The 22871-nt window shown below is 52.2% G+C and overlaps 1 protein-coding gene across 1 annotated transcript in view; it reads left to right on the forward strand.

The window, feature by feature from the left end:
- The first annotated feature begins 18115 nt into the window (after positions 1-18115).
- LOC308466641 (uncharacterized protein) overlaps positions 18116-22871 on the forward strand; it is a 103692-nt gene continuing 98936 nt past the window's right edge. The window contains exon 1 of the mRNA XM_080987561.1: positions 18116-19301. The gene's annotated coding sequence lies outside the window, so the exon portion shown is untranslated. The remainder of the gene's footprint in view (positions 19302-22871) is intronic.

The following is a 22871-nucleotide window of genomic DNA, read 5'->3' on the forward strand; positions in this document are numbered from 1 at the left end:
CTCACGAACGGCAGACAACATGACGGCCGAACAGCAGATAGTGGAACTCAGAGAAGCAGTGACACGACTGAATGCCGAGGCTCTTGCATCCAGGAAGAGAGAGGAGGACGCAGCTGCCGCCTACAGGGATCTCCAGGTCAGGTTGGAAGTGCTTACGAAGCAAGGGCAACTGACACCCAAACCGGAGGGGATTGGGTTGGGGAGACGAACAGGCGGTCTGGTCTCTCACTTCGATGGGAATTTGCAACAGTACCCCAACTTTAGAGCAGATGTAATGTGTGCACTGCAACTGCTGAACAAAGACTTTAGAGATGAGCAAGAGAAGGTGGGATTCATCATGTCCCATTTGCATGGAGATGCTAAAGCATGGCTGCGCAATTTGTGGAGAGATAATGATCCAGCGCTCCAAAATGCGGATGCCTTTATTAAAGCGATGGATGGGTGCTTTTTATCAAGCATTGACGTGGATCTTGCTCGGCAGGAGATACATGGACTGAAGCAAGGGAGGGCCAGCGTAAGGCAGTACCATGCCCGCTTTTTCGCTTTGGTCAGTGCCCTGGAATGGGACAGAGATTCGGCTCCTGTAAGAGACCTGTTTTGGGAGGGATTGCACGGCTCGGTTAAAGATGAAATTGCGAGGGGGGAGAGACCCCGGACCACGCAGGAGATCGTTCAGAGGGCGCTGGCGGTGGGGGTGCGGCTGGAAGGACGTCCGTGGAGCAGGGACGAAGGGCGTGGAGGGCGCGAACCAGCCAGGGGCTCCTCCTTCCTTCCCAGAGAAGCAGCGCGTGCGCAATCCACGCCTCCGCCAGGAGGAGGAGCGGAACCTATGGAGGTTGGAGGTGCAAGGGCTCAGTCAGCAGCCAGAGCCCTAGCACCGGCAGCAGTGAAAGCGAAGCCTCCTAGAGGGAACAGGAAGTGTTACATCTGCGATGATCCACAGCATATGGCGAAAGAGTGTCCCCAGAGGCTCCACAAGCACACTGCAGCCTCAGCAATGGTAACTGCAGCAACGCAGCAAGGACAACCACAGCAGGGAAACGAAGGAGTCTGGTTGGAGGAAGAGGCACTGGGGCCCAACCAGACGTGTCAGTGAAGCAGTCCCCAGAGATTTTACAGCCCATGGACCCCCTCCCGCCCAAACCGGTAGTGAAGCTCACCGCGTCGCTCCAGCTGCCCAATGGAATCACCATGGACGTGCCAATCACCATTGACTCCGGAAGCAATGCGGACTTTATAGGGCAGGACTTTGTCGACCGGCACGCTATACAGTTGCTGCCTGCCACGCTGCCCCTGCAGGTTGTCACGGTGGATGGCAGGGAGCTGCTAGGGGGGCAAGTGGTGAAGCAGACGCCACCAATGGTGATGCGACTTGGGAATCACAGGGAAATCATCAGCTTCAATGTCACTCAACTATCGGACACGCCCATTGTATTGGGCATGAGTTGGCTGGACAAGCACAGCCCGACGCTGGCTTGGTACCAGAGGCGGCTGACCTTCGGCTCTTCCTTTTGCGCTGAACACTGCATCGTGCCCAGGCAGGAAGGAGGGGAAGAGGAGTCACAGCTGCAGCTAGGCACGCTGCAAGCGGTCCCCCACAAGTACGCAGAATTTTTGGAGGTTTTCTGCGAGAAAGAGGCAGACAGGCTACCCCCCCACAGACCATATGACTGCAAAATTGACCTGCTGCCGGGGGCGGCGCTACCCAAAGGGAAGCTGTATTCCATGTCTGAGGACGAACTGCAGGAACTCAAAGAGTTCATAGATCATAATTTGGAGCGCGGTTTCATCCGAGAGTCCAAGGCAGCGGGGGGCAGTCCGGTATTCTTTGTTAAGAAGCGGGACACGCCCCAAAAAAGACTTGTAGTGGACTTTCGCATCTTGAACAGTGTGACCAAGCCATCGGACTTCCCCATGCCCCGAATCGACGACCTCCTCGCAAAGGTACGGAAGGGCAGAGTGTTCACCAAGTTGGACCTGCGAGGGGCATACAACCTCATTCGCATGCGGGAGGGAGATGAGTGGAAGACAGCCATGTTCACGCCCCTGGGCACCTACGAATATAGAGTTATGCCTTTTGGATTGCAAAATGGCTCCCACGTTTTTCAAGCTTTCATGCATCAGGTGTTGGCGGGGCTCCTCTACAAGACGTGCGTCTGTTTCTTGGATGACATCCTGATCTTTTCGGAATCGCAGCAGGAGCATGACAGACACGTCAAGGAAGTGCTGAGCAGGCTACAGCAACATAGGCTTTACGCCAAGCTGGAGAAGTGCCAATTCGACGTGACCGAGGTGGATTTCCTGGGCTACAAGTTGTCTGATAAAGGGCTCGCCATGGACAGCGCCAAGGTCCGAGCAGTGTTGGATTGGAAAAGCCCACGCAACCGGAAGGAGGTCCAACGGTTTGTCGGCTTCGCGAACTTCTATCGCAAGTTTATCAAAGGCTTTGCGATGCAGACAGCGGCCATCACGGACACGCTCAGCTCCAAGAAAAAGAAGTTCATCTGGACAGAGCAGGCGGAGCAGTCCTTTCAGGCACTCAAGCGTCTCTTCGCGTCGGAAGAGCAGCTGCTTCATGTCAACCCCAGCAGGCCGATGAGGGTGGAGACAGACGCTTCGGACAGAGCCGTGGGAGCAGTCCTGCTGCAGAAAGACCCGCAGGGGGTTTGGAGGCCGGGAGCGTTTTACTCAAGGAAGCTCAGCAAGTCCGAACAGAACTACACCATCTGGGACAGGGAGTTGCTGGCCATTCATGCAGCGTTCAAAGCGTGGAGGCACTTCCTGATCGGCGCCAAGCACACGGTGCAGGTCTGCACGGCCCACAAGAATCTAGAGCACTGGCGCACGGCACAGTTCCTGAACCAGAGGCAGATACGTTGGGCTGAGTTCTTTGCGAATTTCGACTTCCGAATAGAGTATGTCCCGGGGGACACCAACATCATGGCGGATGCTCTCTCCCGTAAGCCACAGTATCTGGAGGAGGCAACGCCAGCGGCCGCCATGCACATCTTCGCACCGACAGTGTGGGCGTGCGCGGCGGCAACAGTTGACCTGGATGCGGTGCGACGAGCGTTGCAGGATGACTCCTTCGCGCAAGCAAAGATGGCAGAGGTGCACAGGGGCACGGCAGCGACCGACGAGTTCCAGCTGCGAGATGGTTTGCTCATCCGTAAAGGGGCCATCTACGTGCCGGGAGACGAACTTCGCGCCAAGGTACTGCAGCAGCTGCACGACGCGCCCACTGCCGGGCACTTTGGCAAGGAGAAGACGGTGGAATTAGTAGCCAGAGACTTCTGGTGGCCCGGAATGAGAGGGGAAGTCGCGGACTACGTGGCGAGGTGTGACACCTGCCAGAGGTCCAAACCAGTGCACAGACCGCCGGCCGGACTGCTGGAACCGCTGCAAACTCCGTTCGAGCCATGGGAGAGAGTGGCCCTGGACTTTGTCACGGATCTGCCCAGCTCGAGGGGCAAGACGGCTGTGCTGGTGGTGGTGGATTTGTTCTCCAAGATGGCACATTTCATTCCGTGTGCGAAGGTGGCCACGGCGGAACAAACCGCCAAACTGTTCATAGACCACGTGTTCAAGGTTCACGGTCTGCCGCGGTCTATTCTGTCCGACCGAGGGCGACAGTTCATCTCAAACTTCTGGCAGAGGCTGATGGGCTTCCTGAACGTCAAGATCAACCTGGCGTCGGCTAGACACCCGCAGACCAACGGGCAAGCGGAGCGGGTCAATGCCATCATGCAGCAGTACCTGAGATGTTATGCGAATCAACAGCCTGCGACGTGGGTGGATTACCTGCCTCTCGCCGAGTTCGCCTACAACAACACGAAGCACGTGTCCACGGGGGTCACGCCGTTCTTCGCCAACAACGGGAGGCACCCTAGAACCTTCCCGGGACTGGAAAGAATGGGGGAGGGGGAGCCGCAGACAGCAGATGCGTTCGCGTCGGAGTTGCAGGAGGTCCACGATCAGCTGCGGCGGCACCTGGAGCTGGCTAAACACGCATACAAGGTACAAGCGGACAAACACAGAAGGGTTGGCGAAGAGATCCATGTGGGAGACTGGGTCTGGTTAGCAGCCCACGCAGTGCCGGCCAGGTCGTTGGCGAAGAAGAAACTAGGGCATAAACAACTGGGGCCCTACCAAGTCGACGAACAGGTCAACCCGGTGGCTTTCAGGCTGGCTCTTCCGGAGGGTTCCAGAATGCATCCGGTGTTCCACAGATCGGTGCTCACTCCCTACAAGGCACCTCACAGGTTTCAGGAACCAGGAACGGCACCGGGTCCGCTCCGAGAGAGAACCGGGCAAGGGGGAGTGGCACAGGAGGAGCGCATCAACGAAGTCACGGAGATTTTGGACTCCAGATGGGGGGAAGAGGGGGTAGAATACCTTCTCGCCAAGGAGGGCACCCCGGCCAGTGCCAACAGCTGGGTGCCGGGCTACGCTTTAGACGAACCTCTGCTCAAAGAAGAGTTTCATGCCCTCTTCCCACATAGGCCAATGCCAGCAGACTTTTTCGACGACTGGCTTTTCACGCCCACGCTTTCAGCCAGCACGTTCCGGGGGTTCGACTCGGACGAGGAACCGACACGAGACGCCCGTTCCCCAGAGGGGTCACCCTCGGGATCTGCTTCAGAACCCTCGTATTGGTGGGATGATCGACCAGAGGAGCAGTTCCGCAGAAGGTGGCTGGAGGGTCCAGGACGAGCAACGTCTCCTGAAGGCAACGAAGGAGAGACGGACATGGACGTTTTCGGGGACGACCCGGGTTTCGAGCACGGCGGCACAGAGATGGAAGCGGAGGTGACCGTCGTCAACGAGAGCAGGGAGGAAGAACCGGAAGACTTCGGATGGCGGCCCGCCACGGGAAGCGAACTGTATCCGACATTCGTCCCCCTGACACGGCAGCACCCAGATCCCGCACCGGAAGGAGGGGAGGGGGGAAGAGGGGGCTTCGAGGGGGGGATGGATGTCAGGGGTTCAGGAGCAGAGGCAAGGGCAAGGGAGGAAACAGAGAGCGAGGGAGAGGAGGCAGAAGAAAAGATGAGTGATGACGACGACCCGAGATCTCCGAGTCTTTCCAGTGAATCAGAAGATTCACAGAAAGGAGCACCAGTGGCCAGGGCAAGGGGGGAGCCTAGGGGGACACCCCAGGAAGATAGAGCCAGAGGGGACTCAGAGGGGAGCAGTTGGAAATCAGGACCAGCGTCACCGCCAGAGAGCAGGGAAGAGGAAGGGCGCCAGGGATCAAGCGCTGGCAGCTCACAACAGGGGGGAGGGCACGAGTCAGGAGTGGCCACACCTCCATCGGGGAGCGAAGAAACGGTCAGACGGAAGGTGGAAGGTTGGGCGCGCGTGCCAAGTTCAAATGCACAGGAAGGTGGCGCAGTAGGCAGCCCGGAAAGGGAGCCAGGTCCTAAAGCCCGCCGAAAGGAGGGAGAAGAGTCAGGGGGGTCAGCGTCAGCGTCAGCGTCAGAGGAATCCCGGAAGGAAGAGACCCCGGGGGGCAGAGGGACCCAGAGAAGAACAGTCAGGCGGAAAAGGTGGAGCAAGGCTAGGATATTAAGTTGGTGTACAAGGGGCGGAGACTCAGATGGGGCTTCGCCGATCTAACCATGAGACGTAGAGTTGCACGCAGCAGCTTGAGAATGGAAACTGTAACTCAATAAAGACTTTTATTTAATGATCGCTGGCTAGCGTGATCCTCTGTGAGCTAGGATCTGGAAGCAGCTCTGACAAGAGGATTCCCAGAAGGGGGCGCCGGTGGTCAAGGCCAGGGGAGCCCCAGGGGGGACTTGTCAGGAGCAGGGGGCCAGCGGGGGATCCCAAAGTGGCAGCTGGGCGTCAGGACCAGCCTCCCCGCCAGAGTGCAGCGAAGGGGGTGGAGGTTCCAGTGTATCAGGGGAGGCGGCTCCGGCAGTAGAGAAAGGAGGGAGGTCGGAGCAAGCCACCCTCCCGGAAGGGGAGGGGAGTAGTGAAGGGAGTAGCGTAGCTGTCAAAAGGAAAGTTAGAGGTTGGGGGCGCGCGCCAAGTTCAAATGTAGAGGCGCGCGGAAGTACAGGGAGCCCGGAGGAGGGGCCAGGTCCCAAAGCCCGCAGGAGGGGGCAAGAGCAGTCTGATTCCGCGTCGGAGGAATCCAGGAGGGGCGAAACCCCAGTGGGCAGAAAGACCCTGCGGAAAAGGAAAGAGAGAAAGAGGTGGAGCAGCGCAAGCCTCTTAAACTGGTGCAGGGCGGGGACAGATTCAGAAGGGACTTCAGCGGTCTAAGCCTAACAGACGTAGGGCTGCGCGCCTCGGATCTGAAGCAAACAATGAACTGCAATAAACACTTTTGTATATAAGAAAAGAAAGGCGTTGGTCTTTTGTGAGCTGAGACTTGAGGCAGCCCTGACAGGTGCTGTTCTGCAGCCGCAGACACTTCCTGTTGCCCCTGCATCTCTTCCTCCAATGATGTTTCGGAGCCCCCTTCCGTGGTAAAGGCTGAGGTGAATCCTGTAGAATACTGGGAAAGTCTGGGGTATAGTGAGAGGCAGAAAGGTTATAATTGGTGGGTTTCTGAATGAAACATTGGCTCTGGATCCATTCCCGTCCGGCTTCCGCGCTGGTCATGGGACCGAGACGGCTCTGGTCACCCTAACAGATGATCTCTGCAGGCAGCTGGATCGAGGCTACCTGAATGTGGAACACTAAATAAAGAGGCCGAAGAGCAAGGGAGCTCCTCATTGTTGGGCACAGTAACAGGTATGAAATCAGGAGTACTCACTATCTGGGAAGAGGACGCAGTGACCATGGGCCTGAATTGTTGGTAAAAGGTTTCAAAGCAGAAAAAACTGCGACAAAGCCTGTGGGTTGCAGGGCACAGGAGGCTACCCTGACCCATCCTGGATACAGGACCCACTTATATTGCGGAGTTCCTGGGGAGGAACAGAAGATTGCGCCTGTTGGGTCCTCTTGGAAGCCATTATATCGGCCGCAACAGTAACCCTTGTACTCCAAACTTTAATTGTGCAAATTGGTCAAGCAGGCCGTGCACTGTTTAGACCCACAAGCCTGAGTCTTTCCCTTTTAAAATTAAGCCTTTATTACAAGAGGACACTTTAGCCCAGCCGGCCTAGTTCAGTATTGATTAAACTGACCACACTTGGAAAGAAATCAGATTCAAAAACCAATAATCCCCAATGGCCAATGAAACTAGGTTAAGACCAGGTGCGCAGGTTAAAGGCCGCAGGCCTTCACCTTCCCTTCCCAAACCAATCCCCCCTTTCTTTCTTTTTATTCTTGCTTTTGTTTTTTTGTTTTGTTTGCTTTTTAAGAATACACTATAGACCAGCAAGCCTAGTTCAGCACCGTTTACACTGCTTATAGGCAAAATATAGGTAAGAATTCATAGGCAACAACTAGTAAATACAATAGCCAATGAAATTAGGTTAATTAGATTGCGAACGGAAGAACAATTTGTTTATTATTTGCGTATTTTAAAAGGGTCATCTAGTCCAGCCCCCTGCAAGGCAGGAATCTTTTGCCCAATATGGGGCTCGAACCACAACTCTGAGATTAAGAGCCTCATGCTCTATGAAGAAGTGAAAGAGTATGTTAATGATTGGTTACATTATTATCAGGTCAATGAAATGTTTAAACAAGACTTTAAAGAAAAAGGTTTTTATGACAAAGAATCGAAATTTCAACAAGAGATATTGAATGATTAAAAAATTTTGTCCAAAATGTACAAATTGCTGCTCGAATGGCACTTGAAAGATGAGGAGGTTAAGTCGGTTATGATTCATTGGGCCAAAGATTTTGGGTATAACATACAGTTGAGTGATTGGATAAAATTATGGAAGGAAGGCTTAAAATTTACTGCATGTAATGCACTAAAAGAAAATGTGATTGAAATGATGTATAGATGGTATATTACACCAGTGAAGTTAGCAAAAATGTATAAAGTCAGTAATAAATGTTGGAAATGTAAGGAAAAAGAGGGAACATTTTATCACATGTGGTCGGAATGTAAAAAGGTGAAATGCTTCTGGGAGATGATATATAATGAGTTGAAAAAAATGTTGAAATATACATTTATAAAGAAACCAGAAGCATTTCTCTTGGGTATTGTTGTAAACGATATAAATAGAAAGGAATGTAAGCTTTTTCTATATGCAGTAACAGCAGCAAGAATACTATTGGCCCAAAAATGGAAGCAAGAAGAATTACCGATGAAAGAAGAATGGAGGATGAAATTAATGGACTATGTGGAACTTGATAAACTAACGGGAAGGATCCGAAACTGGCGGGACCAGAAGTTTACTGAGGACTGGAGTAAATTTACGGATTATTTGAAAAGTATTTGTGAGAACCAGACGACGTTTGTAGGTTTGCAAGTTTTGTGAGGAATAATATTAGAAATATTGCAAAAATGGAGAAGGAGACGTGATATGTTAAGAGATGTAAAGGCAATATTAAGTTAGGAAATGCGTGATTAAGATGGAGGATTATCAGGGAGACATGAATGGAGTGGTATCTACACATATGGACAAGGCACAAAGACAGGTAGTCACTAAGGATGGTAGACTACCGAAAACTTTTTTTGAGATGACAGACAACTTGGACTTAGTTGACATTTGGAGAACAAGGAACCCCATGGCTAAAGAGGGAACCTTCTTTTCTGAAGCCAAAATGACATGGACAAGAATTGACCAAATATGGGTAACTAGAGGAATGGCACCAAAGACAAGAAAGGTGGAAATCTGCCCAAAAACCTGCTCCGACCATAATGCTGTTAAGATGGAAATGAAACTAACACCAACTGGCTCCTTTAGATGGAGGATGAATGACACCTTATTTAGAGATGAAGAAGTGCTTAAGAAGGCCCAAAAAACCTTGAGAGACTATTTTGAGATAAATATGAGCACCAGTGTGGAAAAAAGAGTAATCTGGGACGCAAGTAAAGCGGTTATGAGAGGGTTCTTGATACAACAGAATGCATTAAAGAAGAGAATTCAAAATGAGGAGCATAAAATATTAGAGAAAATAAAGGAAAGTGAAAAAAGATTGAGAACAAAACCAAAGTCTCAAGAGATTCTGAGAGAAATAAAGTTATATCAAGTGCAATAATAGAAAATGATGAATCAGGAGATAGAATGTGTCAGGGCTGCCTCAAGTCTCAGCTCACAAAAGACCAACGCCTTTCTTTTCTTATATACAAAAGTGTTTATTGCAGTTCATTGTTTGCTTCAGATCCGAGGCGCGCAGCCCTACGTCTGCTAGGCTTAGACCGCTGAAGTCCCTTCTGAATCTGTCCCCGCCCTGCACCAGTTTAAGAGGCTTGCGCTGCTCCACCTCTTTCTCTCTTTCCTTTTCCGCAGGGTCTTTCTGCCCACTGGGGTTTCGCCCCTCCTGGATTCCTCCGACGCGGAATCAGACTGCTCTTGCCCCCTCCTGCAGGCTTTGGGACCTGGCCCCTCCTCCGGGCTCCCTGTACTTCCGCGTGCCTCTACATTTGAACTTGGCGCGCGCCCCCAACCTCTAACTTTCCTTTTGACAGCTACGCTACTCCCTTCACTACTCCCCTCCCCTTCCGGGAGGGTGGCTTGCTCCGACCTCCCTCCTTTCTCTACTGCCGGAGCCGCCTCCCCTGATACACTGGAACCTCCACCCCCTTCGCTGCACTCTGGCGGGGAGGCTGGTCCTGACGCCCAGCTGCCACTTTGGGATCCCCCGCTGGCCCCCTGCTCCTGACAAGTCCCCCCTGGGGCTCCCCTGGCCTTGACCACCGACGCCCCCTTCTGGGAATCCTCTGATTCGCTGGAAAGACTCATGGAATCTCTAGAGTCATTGTCATCCTCTTCCTCGCTGTCCTGGGATTCATCCCCATCGCTCTCCATCTCCTGCCTACCCTGTGCCTCTGTCCCTGAACCCCTGACATCCATCCCCCCCTCGAAGCCCCCCCTTCCCCCCTCCGGCTGCTCGGGCGCAGGTTCCGGGAGCTCCGTTGTAGCGGGGGTAGACGCTGGATACAGTTCATCGACGTCGATCTCCTCTGCTTCCAGTTCAGTGTATGCGTGCTCGAAACCGGGGTCCTCCCCCAACACATCCAAACCCTTCCCTCCCCGTTACTTCAGGCGATGCTGCTTGCCAAGGCCCCCTTCGCCACCCCACTTCTGGTTGATCGTCCCACCAATAAGAGCGGTCCGTGTCCACCCCCGAGCACGATCCCCTTGGAGGGCTCGATTCCGGCGTGGTCTCCTCTGCGGAGGAGAACCCCCGGAAGGTGCTGCATGAAAGTGTGGGCGTAAAAAGCCAGTCGTCAAAATACTCCTCTGGCATGGGCCTGTGTGGGAAGAGTGCATGGAACTCGTCTTTAAGAAGAGGTTCCTCCAGAGCATAATCTGGCACCCAACTGTTGGCGCTGGCCGGGGTACCTTCCCTGGCGAGGAGGTATCCCACTCCCTCCTCCCCCCATCTCGAGTCCAGAATTTCCGTGACCTCGTTGAGTGTCGGGGTCCTCGGTGACTCCCTCCCCCCTGGTGATTCTCTACGTGGGTCTGGTGCCGTCCCTGGCTCCTGAAATCTGTGTGGGGCCTTGTAGGGTGTAAGCACCGACCGGGTGCATTTGGGAACCTTCTGGGAGGGTCAACCGAAAAGCTACGGGATTGATCCTGCCCTCAACTTGGTATGGCCCTAACTGTTTGTGTCCTAGCTTCTTCTTAGCTAACGACTTGGCCGGCACCGCCTGGGCTGCTAACCATACCCAGTCCCCCACCTGGATGTCTTCTCCTGCCCTCCTGTGCCTGTCTGCCTGCACTTTGTAGGCGTGTTTAGCTAGTTCCAAGTGCCGTCGTAGCTCCTCGTGGACCTCCTGCAATTCTGCTGCTAAATGCTCAGCTCCCTGCGACTCCCCCTGCGTCGTTGTCTCCAACGCCGGGAAGGTTCTGGGATGTCGCCCATTGTTGGCGAACAACGGTGTCACCCCCGTTGATGCGTGCTTCGTGTTGTTGTAGGCAAACTCGGCCATCGGCAAGTAGTCCACCCAAGTTGCAGGCTTTTGATTGGCGTAACATCGCAGGTACTGCTGCATGATGGCGTTGACCCTCTCCGCTTGGCCGTTGGTTTGCGGGTGTCTCGCCGACGCTAAGTTGATCTTGACATTCAGGATGCCCAGGAGCTTCTGCCAGAAACTGGAAATGAATTGGCGACCCCGGTCGGACAGGATGGACCGCGGTAAGCCGTGCACCCGGAACACGTGGTCTATGAACAGCTTGGCGGTCTGTTCCGCTGTTGCCACCTTCGCGCAAGGAATGAAGTGCGCCATCTTGGTGAACAGGTCTACAACCACAAGCACCGCCGTCTTGCCGCGCGAACTGGACAGATCAGTAACAAAGTCCAGCGCCACCCGTTCCCACGGCTGTAGTGGCGTCTCCAGTGGTTCCAGCAATCCCGCTGGCTTCTTGTGCACTGGCTTGGACCTCTGACAAATGTCACACCTGGCGACGTAATCCGTGACCTCTCCCCGCATCTGGGGCCACCAAAAGTCTCTGGCTACTAAGTCCGCCGTCTTTTCTTTGCCGAAGTGACCCGCGCTGGGTGCGTCGTGTAACTGCTGTAAAACCTTCACGCGGAGATCGTCTCCCGGCACGTAGAGAGCACCTTTGCGGGTCAGCAGACCGTCGCGTATCTGGAATTCGCCGTCCTTTGCTGTCCCTCTTCGCACCTCCTCCATCTTGGATTGTGCGAACGGATCCGTTTGCAGCGCGCGTCGTACCGCGTCCAGGTCCACGGCGGCGGAAGCGCACGCCCACGCTTGCGGTGCGAAAATGTGCCTGGCTGCCACTGGTGCCGCTTCCTCGAGATACTGCGGTTTCCTGGAGAGCGCATCCGCTATGACGTTGTTGTCTCCCGGGATATACTCTATCCGGAAATCGAAATCCGCAAAGAACTCCGCCCATCTCATGTGCCTCTGGCTCTGGAGCTTCGCCGTGCGCCAATACTCTAGGTTCTTGTGGTCCGTGCGGACCTGCACGGTGTGCTTGGCTCCGATAAGGAAGTGCCGCCACGCCTTGAAAGCCACATGGATGGCCAACAACTCCCTGTCCCAGATGGTGTAGTTCTGTTCCGACTTGCTGAGCTTCCAGGAATAGAAAGCGCAGGGCCTCCAGTTCCCTTGCGGATCTTCTTGCAAGAGGACGGCCCCCACTGCTCTGTCAGATGCGTCAGTCTCAACCCGCATGGGCCTGCCGGGATTCACGTGTAGCAGCTGGTCTTCGGACGCGAAGAGACTCTTAAGTCTCCTGAAGGACTGCTCCGCCTGGTCCGTCCAGGTGAACTTTTTCTTCTTGGAACTGAGGGTGTCCGTGATAGCTGCTGTCTCTTTCGCGAAACCCCTGATGAGCTTGCGGTAAAAGTTGGCAAAACCGACGAACCTCTGGACCTCCTTCCGATTGCACGGACTATTCCAGTCCAACACCGCGCGGACTTTGGCGCTGTCCATGGCTAGTCCCTTGTCGGACAGCCGGTAGCCCAGGAAATCCACCTCCGTCACGTCGAACTGGCACTTCTCCAGTTTGGCGTAGAGCCTGTGCTCCCGTAGCCTCTGCAGGACCTCCTTTACGTCTCTCTCGTGAGTCTCCTGCGATTCTGAGAAGATCAGAATGTCGTCGAGGAAGCATACGCACTTCTTGTAGAGGAGTCCTGCTAGCACGTGGTGCATGAATGCTTGGAAACAGTGGGAGCCATTTTGGAGACCAAACGGCATAACTCTGTATTCATAGGTGCCCAGCGGCGTGAACATGGCCGTCTTCCACTCGTCACCTTCCCTCATGCGTATTAGATTGTATGCTCCGCGTAGATCCAACTTGGTGAAGATCCTCCCCTTCCTCACCGTCGCGAGCAGGTCGTCAATCTTGGGCATGGGGAAGGCCTTGGGCTTTGTCATCGAGTTGATGGCCCTATAGTCCACAATGAGCCTTTTTTGGGGCGTGTCCTTCTTCTTCACGAAAAACACAGGACTGCCCCCCACGGCCTTGGATTCTCGGATGAATCCCCGCTTCAAATTGTGATCTATGAACTCCCGGAGTTCCTGCATTTCATCTTCAGACATGGAATACAGCTTCGCAGTCGGCAGCGTCGCCCCTGGTAAGAGGTCAATTGCACAGTCGTAGGGCCGGTGGGGTGGTAATTGGTCAGCTTCCTTTTCACAGAAGACCTCCAAAAACCCCTTGTACTTGTGGGGCACTGCCTGCACCATGCCTAGATGCAACTGTTGCCCTTCCTCCTGGCCCTCCTCCTCCTGGCCTGTCTGGATGCAATGTTGTGCGCAGTAGGACGAGCCAAAGGTGAGCTGCCGCTGGTACCACGCTAATGATGGGCTGTGTCTATCCAGCCAACTCATGCCTAACACTATAGGCGTGTCTGACAGTTGGGTGACATTGAAACTGATGACCTCGCGATGATTCCCAATTTTCAGCAGCATGGGTGGCGTCTGTTGTACCACTTGCCCACCCAGCAACTTTCTGCCATCTACCGTGACGACGTTCAGAGGCAGCGTGGCTGGTAGTAGCGCTATGCGATGCTGCTTGATGAACTGCATCCCCACGAAGTCTGCGTTGCTCCCTGAGTCAATCGTAATGGGGACTTCCAGGGTGAGTCCATTAGGTAGCTGGAGAGTAGCAGTGAGCTGCACCACTGGCTTGGGTGGTAAGGGGTCTGTAGGCTGCAAAAGCGCTGGGGACTGCTTCACTGACTTGCCTGGTGGAGCCCCAGCATCTCTGCTTCCATCCAGGCATTCTCGTTTCCCTGAAACTGTTCTCCTTGGAACTCTTCCCCTGTTACTGTTGCTAAGGCTGCAGTGTGCTTCTGGAGCCTCTGGGAACACTCTTTAGCCATGTGCTGTGGACTGTCACAGATGTAACACTTCCTGGTCCCTCTAGGAGGCTTCGCCTTGACTGCTCCGGACGCTGAGGCTCCGGCAGCTGACTGAGCCTTTGCACGACCCAGCTCCATTGGCTCCTCCCCTCCCTTCAGCATAGGCGAGGGATTTGTACGTCCCAGGTCCCTGGGAAGAAGAAAAGGAGGCGCTCTAGCTGGTGGGCGGACGTGACGCCCCTCCTCACTGTGCCAAGGGCGTTCTTCGTGGCGCACCCCTATCGTGAGTGCCCTCTGGACGACGTCTGCTAGGGTTTGAGGTCTGTCTCCCCTAGCCAGCTCATCTTTTACTGAGCCATGAAGCCCCTCCCAAAACAAGTCTCTCACTGCCAGGGAGTCCTTTTCCCAGCCCAGCACATTCAGCAATGCAAAAAAGCGAGAATGGTACTGACGCACTGTAGCCTTGCCCTGCCGCAATCCATGCATCTCCTGGCGCGCCACATCAACGTCAACGGTAGATTGGAAGCAAGCGTCCATGGCTTTGATAAATTCGTCAGAGTCCCTGCGGGCAAGACCATCTTCGCGCCACAAATTGCGTAACCAGGTTCTAGCTTCCCCATGCAAATGGGACACAATAAAGCCTACTTTCTCCTCCTCATCTTTGAAGTCTTTTCGAAGCAAATGCAGCGCGTATAGGACGTCTGCTCTGAAATTGGGATAATGCTTCAGGTTCCCATCGAAGTGGGCTACTAAATTGCCCCCCCTCCGTCCGAGAGCGATTCCCTCTGATCTGGACCCCGGGAACCCCTGTTTGCACGCCTGATCCCACCTGGCTTGCAGATCCTGGCATCGCGCTTCTGCTTCGGCAACTGTCTTCTGAGAGACCCGTACTGCAACGGAGAGTTCAGCGACTGCGTTTTGCAGGGTCGTTATCTGCTCCTCAGTAGTCATGTCTGCCAAACTTCGTGAGCTTTGCAAAAAAAATTTTTTTTGCAGTTTTTTTTGAGAAGGGACTTACTGTCAGGGCTGCCTCAAGTCTCAGCTCACAAAAGACCAACGCCTTTCTTTTCTTATATACAAAAGTGTTTATTGCAGTTCATTGTTTGCTTCAGATCCGAGGCGCGCAGCCCTACGTCTGCTAGGCTTAGACCGCTGAAGTCCCTTCTGAATCTGTCCCTGCCCTGCACCAGTTTAAGAGGCTTGCGCTGCTCCACCTCTTTCTCTCTTTCCTTTTCCGCAGGGTCTTTCTGCCCGCTGGGGTTTCGCCCCTCCTGGATTCCTCCGACGCGGAATCAGACTGCTCTTGCCCCCTCCTGCAGGCTTTGGGACCTGGCCCCTCCTCCGGGCTCCCTGTACTTCCGCGCGCCTCTACATTTGAACTTGGCGCGCGCCCCCAACCTCTAACTTTCCTTTTGACAGCTACGCTACTCCTTTCACTACTCCCCTCCCCTTCCGGGAGGGTGGCTTGCTCCGACCTCCCTCCTTTCTCTACTGCCGGAGCCGCCTCCCCTGATACACTGGAACCTCCACCCCCTTCGCTGCACTCTGGCGGGGAGGCTGGTCCTGACGCCCAGCTGCCACTTTGGGATCCCCCGCTGGCCCCCTGCTCCTGACAAGTCCCCCCTGGGGCTCCCCTGGCCTTGACCACCGGCGCCCCCTTCTGGGAATCCTCTGATTCGCTGGAAAGACTCATGGAATCTCTAGAGTCATTGTCATCCTCTTCCTCGCTGTCCTGGGATTCATCCCCATCGCTCTCCATCTCCTGCCTACCCTGTGCCTCTGTCCCTGAACCCCTGACAGCACCGGTCTCCAATGATGGGCAAGGGAGAAAGAAGTCTTAAAGAAGCATTCGGCCAAGAAGAGCAAGAGAAGTAAGCCTTCTGATTCTGAGGACAATTCAGAAATGCTTCCCTGCTGCCCACCACCTGCTGGGACCTGAGCGACCAGAATTACTGGATGGAGCAGGTGGGTCCCTATGTGGAAAAGAAGCAGCCAGATCCCTCTAAGTTTGGAAATTCGAAGCTAAGCGAGTCCCTCACCGTGAGGTTTGCTGGGTGTGTGCCAGGGGCCAAATTGTAAGTATGCACATGAATGTGAAAGGTGCCTAGGTAACTACCTGGCGTCCTCATGTTTTAAAGGTAAACAGCCCGGACTTCCGGGTTAGCGCCATCGGCGAATGGCAGACTGGAGATCCTCCGACTGGAGGAACTGGCTCTGTGGAAACTGGATCTTCCCGCCGCGGCGAAGGTGGGGACCCGCTAGAAATCCCAGGCGGAGGAAGCCTGGGAACGTGGGGCTCCGGAGTGAAGTGGGGTGAGCGGCGCGGTGCTGCGAACTGATTGCTACTTTCACGGAGTGAAGCCGCACAGCCATTGCCGGAGAGCGCTGACTTTTTCCTGTGGACAATTGGATTTAAAACAAGTACCCGTGAGTAGAAACGGAAAATTGGATCAAGAAATATCTTAATTTGGCACCGAAGCGGGAAGGTTCAAAACAGGAAGTCCGCCTTCTGCTTTTTGTACATAGACTGAAGCAAAAACCTTGTAAGCTAAAGTCTGGAAAGTCGTTAAAAAAGTTTAAATTTCCTTCATTTATAATTACTGAAACCCCCTTGGAAGCAGGAGAAAAGGGGGGGGGGCTTTGTTTAACGCCTGCAGGAGAGAGTGAAGAAAGATAAGTTTCCACCGTCTCTAACCTGGGAACGGGGTGTCAGAGACAGAAATTCTTGGAGAGGTTCATTGACTATGAATGGAATACTTTGACAGATAGCTAAAGAAGAGAAATAAATTGATTCCAATGTTGCCTTCTGCATTCTAAAGAAACAAAATACCTGAAAAATGAAAGTAATTTTCCTTTGTTGGACTTGCCTTAAAAAAAAAATGGATACAAATAGAAATTGTCTCCTCTAGAGGGAGCTTGCTAAATTGTTGCTGCGTCTACTTGAGGACTCTACAGCTGTCAGATTAAGATCGTGGGACCAGTCCTTTTTGACCTTGACTAAATATGAGCTGGGAGGAAGTTTTGGTGCTTGCTTTATGCAAGACAAGTGCCTTGCTGGAACAGATGCATGAGAAGATGAATGAGAAAATGGATTTGATGACTGTTGTGGTTAATAACTGTGGACAAACAGGGAATATTGATACAGAAACTATTCAGGGACCAACTCAGGAACCTGTACTGATTGGGCTAGTGCAGAAGATAATGGAGGAGGTTGCGGTTGCACCTCAAATAATACAAATGGAGAGACCCGAGGCCCTACAGAAGTATAAGCCGCTGTCTTTGAAGACTAAAGTTGGAGTCGGCCAGGGGGAGTCTGGAGCTGAGGAGGTTCTTAACTTTGGAGAGACCTCGAAATATGTTTTTAAATATTTTTTGGACTACATTGATGATTGTGGGGAGTGGGACTCTGGAGAATGGGCTGGTTGGATGAAGGGAGACGAAGATAATTTTGGGTTGGAATCCCCCAGAGACCTACTCCCCAACGAGAAAGGAAAGAAACTAAGAAAGAGACCAACAAAAGACAAGGAAAAGTGCAAGTATAAACAACAAGAAGAAGATCTGCAGAAGGGACATGGAAGAGACTTAAGGGCCTCGGACATTAGATTACCAGGTTGATGGACTAGATGGAATGGACAGTAAGGACTGACACGACCCGAGACCAGGAAGAAGAGACGTTGGATGAAGATTGGAAGAAAATTTATAAAGAAATTTTTTTTCTAGGGAATTAGCCTAAAATTAATAAACATTAGGGAAAATGTTGGAATGAAACTATATGACTCTAGTAGAAAAGATATCAGGAGTTATGTATAATCGAGTATTAAGCGTTAAGCTCTAAAGTATTTTTTGGTAAGATAAGGTTAAATAACTTAAGGTAATTTGAATAACAGAATATGGGGAAAGGATGGAAAGGATTTGTTGAGTTAATTAATAGGTTAAATTGTCAAGCTAAATTATTTAGTAAAAATTGAGAAAGATGGAAAGAATTTGCTGAAATAATCAGTCAAACTAGAATACAAAAAGGGAGGTGTGAGGAGGTCAATGAAACAAGCAAATGGAAGTTAAAGATATGTAATATGGGATTTGTGTCTCCCCCCCCTTTTTTTTATCTTTTCGCTGTATTGTTGCATTGGTTTTTATGTCTTGTTTTTTTTCTTTTTTTTTTCTATGTATTGTAGTGTTTTTAATTTTTTTTCTTTCTTTTCTGTAATTTTGAAATTATTAATAAATATTATTTTAAAAAAATAAATCAATAAAGGTAAACAGCCCTTTCTGGGCGGTAGGAGGCATTTCCACTAGGGGTCTTGAAATGCTCACAGACCCGCCCAAAGAGCAGCCACAAACCGGTATTAATTCAGCCGCAAACCGGTATTAATTTGGCCCATGGTTTTGGCGTTCTCTTCTGTTAAGCTCTCACCTCTTAGATCCCTCCTAATTCAGGGGACCCCCTAAACCAAACAAACAAACAAACCAGTTAGGGAAATGCTAGCTATTGCAAAAAGTAAATAAACAAATAAATTCTGGCTGGGAGGGTGGCTGGCCCCTTCAGGGAGCCGCCTATAGTGGGTTTACACATTTCACCTTTAGGCATCGTCCCTAAAAAGACTCCAGGAGAGTATCGTATGATCCACAACCCATCCTACCCTAGAGGTGGCTCAGTCAATGATGCAATACCACAGGAGCCTTGTTCTGTGAAATATGCCTCCTTTGATCAGGCTATAAAGCTTATTCGCAGGTTCAGCAGGGGAGCACTCTTGGCTAAGTGTGTCATTGAGTCAGCCTTCCACCTCCTGCCAATTCACCCAGAGGACTTTCTGTGGCTAGGTTTTAGGTTTAGGGCTTATTCATAGACAAATTTATGCCGATAGGGTGCTCAGTAGCTTGTGCAGTTTTTGAGTCATTTAGTACAATTTTAGACTGGGCCCTTTGCTTTAGAACTGGTTCTGAAAGGGTGACCCATTACCTCAATAACTTTTCTCTCATCACTAGTAATAGCCCTGATTGTGCTTCTCTTTAGAGGCTTTCACCTCCCTGGCTGAGGAGCTTGGGGTACCTTTGGTGGCAGACAAAACAGAGGGTCCAGTTTTGACCATAACCTATTTTGGGTATTGAATTGGACACAATTGCACAGACATCAGCCTACCAAGGGAGAAGCTAGCAGCACTTAAGGAATTAATTCTGTAACTTCTTCCTCTCAAGAAGGTCACCCTTAGGCAGAGTCAATCACTCTTGGGTCACCTCAACTTTGCATGCCGGGTAGTGCCCCCTGGCTGCCCCTTTTGTGGGCGATTGGCTAAGCTGTCAGCGGGACTGCATGCTTCTCAACACAGAGTGCGCCTCTCTAAAGTGGTCAAGTCAGACCTGGAGGTTTGGTTAAAGTTCCTGGATAAGTGCAGGGGAATTCTTTGTGGCAGGGCAATTTGATGCTGCGTTCAGACTTTCAGGTACAGTCTGATGCAGTCGGTTCCCTGGGGTTTGGTGTCTACTTTAGGGGATGCTGGTGTGCTCAGCGTTGGCCTATCAGCTGGCAAGGAAAACCTATCACGCGTGACCTCACCTTCTTAGAATTTTCCTATTGTAGTTCCGGTGCACTTGTGGGCTGATGGGTTTGGGAATCACCAGGTATGCTTCTGGACTGACAATCAAGCGGTTGTCAGTGTCCTGTCTAAGCAATCATCACACTCTCTTAGGGTGGCAAACGTGCTCCGGTGCTTTGTCCTTTTGTGCTTAGAATTAATCACCTATTTCTCTGCCAAATTTACACCTAGGGTTAACAATGACATCGCGCATGCTCTGTCTCGTTTTCAGATGGACTGTTTCTGCTCATTAGCACCAGAGGCGCAGCAATTGCCACAGCTATTCCTGGAGCACCTTTGGAACATGATGTCCTGAAGGGAGTATTGGCTTCAGTAGTCCCACCCACGCTTAGACATTATAAAAAGGCTTGGTTGGACTTTATGGAGTTTCAAGGCAAATTAAAAAATGCTAGGCTTGACACACCCCCTACCAAGGCTGAAGTTCTGCAATACTTGGTACATTTTAGGGAGCTGTGTCGCGCAGCAAAGATTCTTAAACATCCAGTCAGCTGCAATCTCCTCCTTCTGTAAGGCTATTTACTCCATAGACCCTTGTGCGGATTTCTTAGTGTGAAAGGCACTGGGGGGCTGGCGCAGGCTGCAGCCTCCCAGCAGTGGTGGTAGAAGGCCCATAACTTATGACATTCTATGCCAAATCCAAATAACAACAACAACAACAACAAAAATAAAAGTTAAGTATCTGTTGGTCCAAGTACAAGGCCCGGTTATTTTTCGGCTGCATACTCCATTGAAGGAATGGGTTTCTGTGCAGGGACCCAAAATCCACTTTTTTCCTTTTCCAAGGGAGCATTTCTAGAATGCTTTAACTTGAGCTCTTGAGTGAAAACCCAGCTGTATAAACAAGTGCTCAGAGACCTCTCCTTTATCAGTTTGTGAGGGCAAGGATGACCTTGGCTGTTGTAGTGGAGTAGGGATGACATGTCTAGGTCTTATCTTACGTCCTGACGCACAGACCTAGTCCGGGAACAGTGCCAGAGTGTGTTCTTGGAGTTGGTGACCTCTTGCTCCAAGATAAGAGTAGGAACAGGAATACCCTTTTATGGTCAGAAGTGCCGGAAGGGATATCCTTTTATGGTTAAGAATACCGGAGCAGGAACATATGTGATATCAACCTGCGTGTATAGGCTGATGTGGTTGGATTCCTGGGGAAGGAGGGAGGGGGTGCCTGGAGGATATATATACTGCATGAAATTTCTCATTTCTTTGGACTTGCTGTGGACTGACCACGCAAGTGCCTTCTGCTATCTGGTTTCTCTGAACCAACCCTCGGTGTCATTTGACTTCCTCCCTCCCGTCTGGGAGCAACGCAGAGCCCACCAATCAGTAAAGTCTAATATGGCTACACCATCGCCTCCTTTGGCGCTCTGTGCATTGGCGAAGTGGTTTGTGAGGGCCAACAAGATTCCGCAGCTCGGGGAAGTTTGAGAGACCTGACCTTGTCCAGATCCAATTTAGTCCTGCATGTCCGATGTTCCAAAACTGATCAGCAGGGAAAGGGGGCCCTTATTCGGCTCCAAGCAACTAGTCACAATGGGCCATGCCCAGTAAAGAGTACTAGACATTTCAGGCCCATTCCTCGTACATTTGGATGGCTCCCGCCTTGCACGGCATCAGTTCATGCGCGCTATGCGAAGGGCGATGGCTGCCTGTGGTTTACCCCCAGGTGAATTCATGGCCAACTCCTTTCGGATTGGGGCTGCCAGCACAGCAATGCATTTGGGACTCTCAGCTGAATGGATGAAGGACTTGGGGCGGTGGAAGTCTGATACTTTTAAGGGATATATTCGTAAGACCTCGTGATTGTTCATGGTATACCTGACCTGGCTTTGTTACCTTCTTTTGCTTTCAGGAGACGTTATGGTGCACATTTGGATTACAGGCCACAGCATTGTCCACTGGGCTAGTAACCATGCCATCATCTGTGGCCTGGGGTGCAGGCTGGATCTTCCACTAAAAAATAAAGTTTCCTGAATCACACAGAAGGGGGTGCCCTGGGCGGAATTTATGCCTGCAGTGAAAGCCAGAGCCACTTCGGAAGGTCCCCTCATGCTCTGGTTATTCAGCTGGGGGGAAATGACGTGGCCTATTGGAAAGGCGTGGACTTGATGTGGGACATTTACAATGATTTCAATGAACTGATTGCCTCATTGCCAGATTCAACCCTAATTTGGTCACCACAGCTGGCGAGGCATGTATGGACTGTCAGTGCCCTCTTGCGATAAACAAAGCCCAGGAAGCTTTTGGTACATTTGGTGGAGTGTAGAGTGGCAGCTCTGGGGGGTTGGGTCATTGACCACCCCAACATCCAGTTCAGCTAAGTGGCCCTCTACCAAGAGGATGGCATACATCTTTCCGATGTGGGAAACTGTGTGTGTCGGTGTCAGGGCTGCAAACTCGAACCCGGTACTGTTGCCCGAACCCTGATGCTCACCCAACACTCGCCACTGACCTCCGCAGTGAAATTCCTGTAGTGCCAGCTCCCGCCTTCCCTCGAACCTGCCGCCAGCATCTCAGCCTGCCGCTCACCCTCTTTCTCCACGGAAACATGCAGAGAGCCTGGCGAGGGAAAGTAGGGCATCGTTTCACTGGGGTCCTCTAGCTTGGAGGCAAGAGGGAACTCTGTGGGCCATCCAGCCCACCCTGAGCTCAGGTAGTACCAGAAGCCGATGCAGTGGGTGCCCCCAAGCAGCGGGTATATCCCCATCCGCAGTGCCGCTGCTTGACCTGCCACCAGAGAGCCAGTGCTGGTGTCGGCAACCATGTAGTGCCATGGGGAAGGGAAAAGATGTTGACAGATGTGTTCCAGTTGGATCTTCTTCTGGATTGGAAACCCCGGGGGTCATCCAGTCCAACCTGCCGCAAGGCGCCACTCACCCTCCGGTGTGCCCAGGGTGTGGTCGTCAAGCAGACCTTGTTCCAAGGTGCCACCCCGCCACGCCCACCTGGTGGGGCCGGCTCCTAGGAAAGGACGATGGGATCTGGAGCCGTTCCTTGACTCCCAGCACCCATCTGCAGGGTAGATGACCCAGGGTGTGCCCTCCAGCTCTACAATGCTATCATTCTGTGATGTTGTAAAGCAGGACATGCTCAAAGCAGAGGGTGCTGGATTTTAGTGCTGTACAGGCTGCTGCCCCTGGGTGGGCTCAGACCCAGCAGGGAATTTGGTTTCTGTGTAACATGGCCACCCCATTTCTGGCATGACAAGATACACGAGGAGAAAACACTTTCCTGTCTCCTGTGGCAGCCAGTTCCACAAGTTAACAAAGGCATGTGGCAGGCCTCAAATTCCCCGCAGATGCTCACCACACTGGCTCTCCTCTGTGCCGTCATGGCAGTTAGGCTCGAAGTCGCACATTTGCTCTCTGCTGATGCAGCACAGGCAAACTGGCCATCCTTGTGGGTGCCGGGGTGTGTGTG

This window comes from Podarcis pityusensis, assembly GCF_964106645.2.
Source record: "Podarcis pityusensis genome assembly, chromosome: 17".
Classification (NCBI taxonomy): Eukaryota; Metazoa; Chordata; class Lepidosauria; order Squamata; family Lacertidae; genus Podarcis; species Podarcis pityusensis.